We start from the raw sequence: 9,754 nt of genomic DNA, 5'->3' as shown, positions 1-9,754 counted from the left end.
TGAGATTGGGCCCCTGAGGGTTGTGCTGGCACAAGAGCTGGCTGCTGGTGGGAAGGGGACAGATACAGATACTCAGCAGCGTCACCCTTCTCTCCCAGTGACCCACAGCCACCTGCCTCACAAATTGCACAAAATCACCCAGGAGCATGCAACCTGCTCTCTTTTGCATTATATTTAATAGATGCAAATGCATGATTAATATTTTCCTCCACTGATTCTGATTTCATTCTGTTAGTGATTATACTGATGGCAACAGTTGAGGGGATTAAAAATCCTGTTTAATTTGAGTTAGATTTTTTTTTTAACTTTGCTGATAAATTTTAAATGTCAAGTGCTTTGGTGCCTTCCCCAAGATGCAGAGGCCAAATGAGGAGGCCAACAGTAGTAGCAGGGAGCTCGGAAACAGCTCAGAGAAAGTGGGAAGTTAACCGGGTGACCCACATCCCTCACAGCTAATGAGAACAGAGCGGGGAGCGCTCACCAGTGGCTCCCGAAGTCCTAATATCATGTATCTTTTCCTCTTAATGATTCACAACAATGAAGGCAGGAGGGAGACCTTGCAATTTAAAGAAACCCTTAGGGAACCCTGTTGTAAAACAAATACTCTCCCCTTGGTGGATCTCTTTGTAAGTTTAGCTTGTTTTTTAAAAACTGAAAATGCAGTGCAGTTATGTAGAACCCCTAATTTTTCACTCCTCTACCCCTTCCTTCCTACCCCAAATTCTGTTGTCTGTTCCTCCACACACGAGGGGAGTTCCGTGAGAAGCCAGATCCTGTATGAATTTCCAGATTCCCTTCTGGGGGTCGTGCTATTGAGGGTCAAAATGGCAAATGCATACCTGAGAAAGGAGGGGTTTTGTTTTTGTTTTTTAGTTTGCCTGTGAATTCAGAGCACTGCTCTGTGTTACTGCACTGGTGACCAAGTGCCCAGAGAAAAGATGGGTGGCAAGAGCACGTGCTCAGGAATTCAGACCTGGGGGGACAGGGAGTGGGAGAGAGGATCCAGTGAATGCAATCCCACTTCACGCCTTCCTCTGCCTCCCACCATGGCCCTCCTCCTCCAGCCTCTCGGACAGCCCTGCCGTTCCCTGAGGCTTTCTCCTACTTGTTCCCTGCATCTATGGCTGGGGGTACATGGGCAGCCAGTCACTGGTGACACAGCCAGTTGAGGGGGTGAAGTGGTTCCACCAATTTTCATTAACGAAGCTCTGAGGCTAAAATCTGAGCAGTCATGCCTGTACCCCTCCCCACCATGAAGGATCTCCCCTTCCCCTGTGCACCAGGAGTCCTTTGTCTGTAGCTCTCCCTCCCTCACCCCAGCACCAGTGTGGATTTCTTTACACTAACACTGCAGTTGTGTACAGCAATGGTCTGTATCCAAGTAGAGTGTCTCTAGGGCAAAGGAGTGTGCTTGCCCCTCCCTTCCCTACTTTCTATGCAACACCCAGCCCCATCACCACCTTTTGCTATTTGGTGTTTTTTCAGTGCCCAACACAATCACCTGTGTAGATTAAACAAACAATGAAACAAATATGATCAGACTTCACCCCATCGCCAAGCAAGAATCTCCCAGTGGGGCTAGGCACCATTCTTGCAGACAGTTCCCTGGGGGACTCTGATGTAACCTCTAGGTTAAGAACCTCTGCCATAGGGGCGGTTGGGCTCAGACAGAGGGAAAGAGGAAGATGCAGAGAGAAAACAAATGTGTAAAATAATGAGATTGGAATTATTGTTAATCCCCGCATGTTCCCGACTTTAATTCCTGTACCTGCCCTTGAGCGGTTACAGGATCTGCTGCTTCTCTCGCTCCTTGACCACTTGTCCTCTACAAAGCTCAGAGAATGTCTTTTAAAGACACAAATCAGAGCATGTCCTTGTCCTACTAAAACCACCCAGTGGTTTCCAATGCATTTAGAATAAAATATTCCCAATCACAGCCCACGGTGCTCCTCTCAGCTGGCCCCTGCCGCTACCCTCAGCTCCATGACGCACCTCTCTCCCCCTTTCTGACTGTGCTCCAGCCACAACAGCCATGCCATCTGTGACCTGCTGTTCCTTGTGCTCCGTGCTGTTCCTTACGCCACAAGAGAGCCCAGAGCATTGCCTTAGAATGTTCTGCCCCAGTTATTCACATTGTTGGCTCCTTCTTGTATTTCCAGTAGCAGCTCAAATGTCACCTTCTCAAACGGACCTACTAATCTACAGTGGCAGGTGTCCCACTCACACTGTCACACGACTCTGCTTTCCTGCCTCCACGGCACTTCTCACGCTCTGAAATTATCTTACTCATTCACCTGTTACTTGTCTACTACTGTCTGTCTCCCACCGAAAGGTGAGCTCTGGAGACCAGCACTCTTATTTGTCACATCCATTGTTCTATTCCATTTGGAGCCTTGTTCAACTCCTGGCGCATGGTAGGGGCTCAATAAAGTGTTTGTTGAATGAATGACTTACTTCGTTCTTATTGGTAAATATGACCTAGTTTCCAATAATGCATTCGGTAAAACTTCCAGGAACTTGTAGCAAAAAGTAGACATTTTTCATATTTAAAATGCAAAAGAGAAGAAATGTAATTTTATTAATTTGAAGCATCTACTTGTTAACCAAAATTTCTAAGTAGAAGTTCGAACTATGTTCCTTTAATTACTAGACAAACTTATCTATAATTAGTACATCAATTAGATGCAAATGAAACTGCCAATGTCCTTGAATGTATGTTATCCCCTTAAGCAGTTGCAACATTCTCCACCCTCACCATGTAATTTTGTTTATAGGACTATTTTGTTTCATAGTCTCTTAATTCATCAACAGTATAAAAATAAATATCAGTCTTTCACCAGCTGAATTATCACACATCCCAAATCACTGGAAACCTAGTTATTAAGTGGCAGAATCATCTCTGGCTATATGACAAGTGTAAGACAGATTAGTCACAAGCCTGAATTGCACTTGAGAAATATAAAGCTGTTCTGAGGCCATCATTTTATTGTTGAAAACTTCCAGCACCTTCTTTAGACATTGGTGATATCATTGAGCATTCTCTTGTTAAGACTTGTTAAGCCACAGTCTCTATAAGGAGGCAATTACCAAGGAGGAGACAAACCTTCTGACATTGCAGTTAAAGATCAGCTCTCACCAACTGGAACAAGCCTCCCAGCCCAGAGGGCCAGGGATTAACTAAAGATAATCCTTAGAGCTTGCAGACTTCCAAACATAGAGGAGTGAGCAGTGGACAAATAGAGAAATGTGATCTCCCAGAAGGGTCCAATCAGGGGGCAACACCTTGAAGAGATATTTGTACATTCACAGAAGCATTATTCACAATAGACAAAAGGCAGACAACACAAATGTCCATCCATGGATGAATGGAATAACAAAATGTGGTATATACATACAATGGAATATTATTCAGCCTTAAAAAGGAAAGAGATTCTGTCACATGCTAGAACATGGGTGATCCTTGATGACATTATGCTAAGTGAAAAAAGGCAGTCACAAAAAGGCAAACACTATATGATTCCACTTCTGTGAGGCACTTACAGTGGTCAAATTCATAGAAACAGAAAGTAGAATGGTGGTTGCCAAGGGCTGGAGAAAAAAGGAAATGAGTTGTTTAATAGGTATAGAGTTTCAGTTTTGCAAGAGGAAAATTTCTGGAGATCCTCTGCACAACAGTGTGAATATACTTAACACTATTGAATTTACACTTAGAAATGGTAAAAATAGTAAATTTTATGTTATGGGTTTTTTACACTTAGAAATTTAAAATATTAAAGATAACTAAGGAATAACTTTAAATATCAGGAAAACCAACTATAACCAAAATTCACAGGATTGGCACTACCGTATACTGTCTTAAAACAAGTTAGACTTTTCAACTCCCAAAAGAAATGTTTGTATATTTGATTCCTCTCAATATTCTAGTTCTGAAAACTTTTTTCAACTTAATGGTTTGGTTGCATAATTGATAGTGATTGTTCCCACTAGGGGTCTCAAAATGCTATTGGTGAAGCTTAGAAATATTGTGTTGGTATTTATTCTTTTGTCTCCAAGAAAATTCTTATTTTTAAAATGTCCAATCTTTTTAAAAATAAAATGTAACAACATTCAAACCTATGGAAAGAAAACCTTACCCATCATCTCTCTTCCTAACTATTCCCCATTTATACATTTACCCTTTCAGTTCGTCATTGTAGTCATTGTATACATACCATTTTGCCTGTGTTTCGTTTTTCATTTGTTATGACACTGTAGACATTTTTCCAAGTTTTACATTTTCAGTAAAATTATCATTTTTAATAGCTGTATAATATTCCATGGAGTTGGTGACTATAATGTGCTTAGCCCTGGCCTTGTTTTTGAACAGAAATTTCTATTCTTCTAATACAGATAAAATAGCTTTGGATTTTTTTTTTTTAGACAGTCTCACTCTGTTCCCCAGGCTAGAGTGCCATGGCGTCAGCCTAGCTCACTGCAACCTCAAACTCCCGGGCTCAAGCAATCCTTCTGCCTCAGCCTCCTGAGTAGCTGGGACTACAGGCATGTGCCACCATGCCTGGCTAATTTTTTCTATATATATTTTTAGCTGTCCAGATCATTTCTTTCTATTTTTAGTAGAGACATTTCTTTCTATTTTTAGTAGAGACGGGGTCTCGCTCTTGCTCAGGCTGGTCTCGAACTCCTGACCTCGAGTGATCCTCCCACCTCGGCCTCCCAGAGTGCTAGGATTACAGGCGTGAGCCACCGTGCCCAGCCAGCTTTGGATATTTAAACCACTCCTGATACACTCAGTGTTTTTAATGCTGTTAGAGACACAAACTATGAGACGCTCATTAGCGCTGAAAGGCTGTGTGATCAACTAGCCCTGTTCCTCAAAGACTCAGAACCTGCACACTGAAAACCCGGTGGCTGGTTCCTAAGCCCACACAATGCCAAGTCAGCTGTGGAGCTATGGGCTGTTTTGTCTAAACATGTCTGCTGGTCACCCAAATGGCAGCAACAGTGACATGCTTCTGTTTAAATCACACATATAACAACATTTGAGTGCTTCATTTAGTAAATTCCTCAACTTTCCTGGGTTCTGGGTAACTTTTGGAGCCAGAGGATCCATTTGAAGGACAATGCCTACTTGGCTATTTATTTGTTTTCATATTAATAGCATATTTTGTTCATCTGTTATGAGGTTTTAGCCCATGCTATTCCCCTCTGATCACACTTCCTGATTTCAAAGCTTATTGCAAAGCTACAGTAATCAAAACAGTGTGGCACTGGAATAAAGATAGATACATAGATCAACAGAATAGAATAGACAGCCCAGAAATAAACCCTCCATAATGGGTCAGATGATTTTTGATGAGCATGCCAAGACTATTCGATGGGAAAAGTACAGTCTTTTTGACAAACGATGTTGTGTATTTTGCATTGGATATCCACATGCAAAAAAATGAACTTGGACTTTAACTTACACCATATATAAAAATTAATTCAAAATGGATTAAAGGCCTGAACGTAAGAGCTAAAACTATAAAACTCTTAGAACAAAACACAGGGGAAAAGCTTCATGAAATTAGATTTGGCAATGATTTCTTGAATAGACACCAAAATCACAGGCAATAAGAAAAAAAATAAATGAATTGAACTTTATCAAGATGTAAAACTTCTGTGCATGAAAGCACACAACCAACAGAGTGAAAAGGCAACCCACAGAATAGGAGAAAAATATTTGCAAATTACATGTCTGATAAGAGGTTAATATCCAGAATATATAAAAAGATCTTATAATTCAACAACAAAAGAACCCAACCTGATTAAAATGTGGCCAAAGGACTTGAATAAACATTTCTCTAAAGAAAATAAACAAATGGTCAATAAGCACATGAACAATAAGCAACATCAGTAATCATTAGGAAGAAGCAGGCTGAAAACCACAGTGAGATACCACCTCACACCCATTAGAATGGCTACTATGAAAAAAACAAAAAAACAGAAAATAATGAGTGCTGGTGGCAATGTGGAAAAGTCATGCATTGAAGGTGGGAATGTAAAATGATGCAGCTGCTATAGAAAACAAGATAGGCCGGGCGTGGTGGCTCACGCCTGTAATCCTAGCACTCTGGGAGGCCGAGGCGGGAGGATTGTTTGAGCTCAGGAGTTTGAGACCAGCCTGAGCAAGAGCAAGACCCTGACTCTACTAAAAATAGAAAGAAATTATATAGACAGCTAAAAATATATATATAGAAAAAGTTAGCCGGGCATAGTCCCAGCTACTCAGGAGGCTGAGGCAGGAGGATTGCTTCAGCCCAGGAGTTTGAAGTTGCTGTGAGCTAGGCTGACGCCACGGCACTCTAGCCTGGGCAACAGAGTGAGGCTCTGTCTCAAAAAAAAAGAAAAGAAAAGAAAAGAAAACAAGATAGCAGTTCCTCAAAACATTAAACATGGCATTATCATATGATCCAGCAATTCCACTTCTGAGTATATACCCAAAAGAATTGAAAGCAGCATCTTGCACAGATATTGTACATCCATATTCATAGCAGCATTATTCCCAATAGTTAAAAGGTAGAAGTAACCTAAGTGTCCATCGACAAATGAATGGATAAACAAAATGTGGTATATATCTACAATGGAACATTATTTAGTCTCAATAAAGAAGGAAATTCTGACATATGCTACAAGATGGATGAACCTTAAGGACATATGCCAAGTGAAATAAGGCAGTCACAAATGTACAAATACTATATGATTCCACTATATGAGGTACCTAGAGTAGTTAAATTTATACAGACAGAAAGTAGAATGATGGCTGGCAGAGGCTGAGGGTAGGAGGAAATGAGAGGTTGTTCAATGGATACCGAGTTCAAGTTTTGCAAGGTGAAAGGAATCATGTGGATAGATGGTGGTGATGGTTGTACAACAATGTGAACATACTTAAACCACTGAACTATACACTTAAAAAGGTTACGATGATAAATTTTGTTATGTGTATTTTATCCCAATCTAAAAAAAAATAGTTTCTTTTCTCATTATCCATATCAAGTGTGGATCCCCTCTGAGCCTAGAACAGCACTTTGCATCTACATGCATCAATAGATCTGCACGTGAATGAATGACCTGCACCCAGGGTTGGAAGGCACCTTCGAAGCCATTTGGTAGAACAGTCTACTCAGTAGATGAGTGCCTCTACAGTGCTCCACCTTTTCTGAAACACCTCCAGTTTGCAGGACACTCACTACCTCGCAAAGCATGTCACGTCTTCTTCATTAGAAAATTCTTCATGCCTTTTTAAAGCAGAAATATGACTTTCCTGTAAAATCTCCCCATCCCTAGTGATCATAGCTTTCTGCCTTCTGGGCCCAGAGAGAACAGGTCAAATTTCTAGCTCACCTGACCACCCTTACACAATAAAAACCAGACCTCTGAGCATTATGAAAGTTAAAGCCTCGCCCTGAATGTGTCTTTTCCTGCAGGGAGACAGTCCTTTTGTAGTTAGCACTACAAAGGCTCAAAGTACCATCTGATCCTGGTTCCTTCCAGAGCCTCACTGAATGGCAAGGACATGGAGGCAACAAATGGACCCAGTGGAGTCTACGCAGGGGAGAGGACTCTGATCATTAACCGGAAATATTTAGTTTGGAGTACAGACGTCTCCGAGTGAGACACTACCTGTCTCGAGGTCCTATCTATGAAGAGTAGGCCTTGCTCTTGGTGTAAGTCCATAGGATATAAGTTACAGAAAAGCAAATTTCAGGTTGATTATTAAAAAATGACTCTAGAACTGTTTAAGCACATAAAAATCCATAGATAGTAACTGTAGCAATCATTAGTACCAGGCCCCAGCTTGAACTTCATCCTCTTTGAATTCAGAAAATAAATAGACACACACACACACAACCCCCATATACCACAACTAAGGAAGGAAATTCTGACATGCTACAATATTCTAGTAGTATTTCTGTTTTAATGCAGATGCATATAGCATAGCTAGTTTAAAAATTAAACAACAATGAAAACTGTCTGTCGGGGGACTATTCAAAGACCTTTGGTCTCAGACCCCCAATCACTCAGGAGTACCTTGAGACCTGTTTCTTCCCGTTGAGCGGCAGTCACGGTTCTAACCTGGTTTTCCTAATGGCTGGTATCCTCTGACCTTTTCTGTCCTGGCAGTGACTTCTATGCATTTTGGCAGTGACTGTCTGAATTTCTGGTTCAACCCTGATCTCAGCCTCTCGGGCTTTCTCTCTCCTTTAATTCCTCCCACTGGTGGCCAAGGCTTCTGCCGCCCTTACCCTTCCTGGAGCAACCCGTGCTTCTGAAAAATGACCATGCCGAAGGGAAACTAACACTTCCAGCCTGGAGCAGGTCTTGTCAATCTGATTTTTAAATGATGGAGGAGGCTTGAGGACAAAGCTCATGGTGGCATTACTGCCATCCAGGATGATGCAAAACTCAAGCGGAAAGGAGGGAAGGATCTTCCAAATGGGAGCACATTCCCAGACGCAGAGGACAGCGAGGTATTTAAAGTGAACTGGAACAAACCTGCAACATCAGGTGCGTTCTGCCTTCAAAAATAGCTGCCAGTTAGAAAGGGTTATTTACATATTGATTTCATGCTAACTTTGTAATGGAATGTGCTGCCTGCCTGCCTGCCTGAGACCTAACAACTGTCATCATAATTTTTTCTAAAAATACAGTCAGAGAAAAACACTCGTTGAACCCTCCACCAGAAAGAGGCTACAAAAGACCACCGATCCCAAATCTACTCGTCAGACCACCACGGGCAGGGACTCTCAACCACCACAGCTGAGGAATATTCCACAGCTGCAGCCGGCCCTCCCTTCTTCCAACCAGCCTGCACTCTCATTTTTTTGTCTTTCTAGAAAACCTGTCTTGTTCAAAGGTAAGAGTGCGATGCCTCTCTGGAGCAGAGCAGCCTTTGTGGAAACTCCAGCTGGCCCCTTTTCAGAAATAATGGATGAGAAAGGGGCCTGAGTGGCCCACCAGCCCCAACGCTCCATCCTGGGTGCGTTTCTGCCATGGTTCCTGCCGATGCCTCTCTACCAAGGATCTCTGCTTCTGGTGCCTCTTAGCTGCCAGCTTGCAGGGTTTCCCACTTCGGCTCTTTCCGAACCTTCCCTGCCCACCTCCCCTACCCCCCCAGGTTTGTCTCTGTGGATCCTACAGAGCTTATCCTTCGCAGTTCTGTCATCACTCCCCAGTACAATATTAGCAATTTAAATGCCTCTTTGCCAGGCCTGATGCAGCTGATTGGGTTGTGATCCTGGGCATATGGATGGCATATTTGCTGCGAGCTAGGTGAGACGTGTCCCAGAAGGATGGCCGCCAGCCCCCGCCGCCGCCTTCCCCGGCGCTGCCCGGGGGCCGGAGCAGGGAGAGCGGCCGGAGCCCGCCGTATCTGCTGCCCACTTTGTTGGTTCCAGCCGCCCCCGCTGCTGGGGACGAATCTTTCATTCATGAACAGAAGCTTGTTAGGCCAACTCCGACTCTCAAGCCACTTAATTAAATTGTGGGAAGTTGCTGGGCCCCGTGGGAAATTTGCACACAAAGACTCGGGGTCCGCGCCCCCTCCGCCCGGGAGCCCCACGACAAAACCGGGCCCCCAGCCCGTCCCCTCGGCTCTCGGCGCCCCCCCACCCACCGCCGCTGCGGCAAAAGCGGCGCCCCCTCATTAGAGGGAGTTTGTTAGGGAGCGTCATCCCAGCGATTCACTGGCGGGCCTTTCATTCCTCCCTCGGCA

General features: G+C 43.4%; 1 long non-coding RNA gene across 1 annotated transcript; it reads left to right on the top strand.

The window, feature by feature from the left end:
• The first annotated feature begins 7,980 nt into the window (after positions 1–7,980).
• Positions 7,981–9,532, top strand: LOC123634727. The gene is made up of 3 exons (XR_006733996.1): positions 7,981–8,896; positions 9,250–9,312; positions 9,438–9,532. It is a non-coding gene; the product is annotated as an uncharacterized LOC123634727 (long non-coding RNA).
• The last annotated feature ends 222 nt before the right edge of the window (positions 9,533–9,754 follow it).

Source organism: Lemur catta, chromosome 3 (assembly GCF_020740605.2).
Source record: "Lemur catta isolate mLemCat1 chromosome 3, mLemCat1.pri, whole genome shotgun sequence".
Taxonomy (NCBI): domain Eukaryota; kingdom Metazoa; phylum Chordata; class Mammalia; order Primates; family Lemuridae; genus Lemur; species Lemur catta.
Note: the sequence above shows the minus strand (reverse complement) of the source record. Positions and strands in the feature narration are given on the sequence as shown.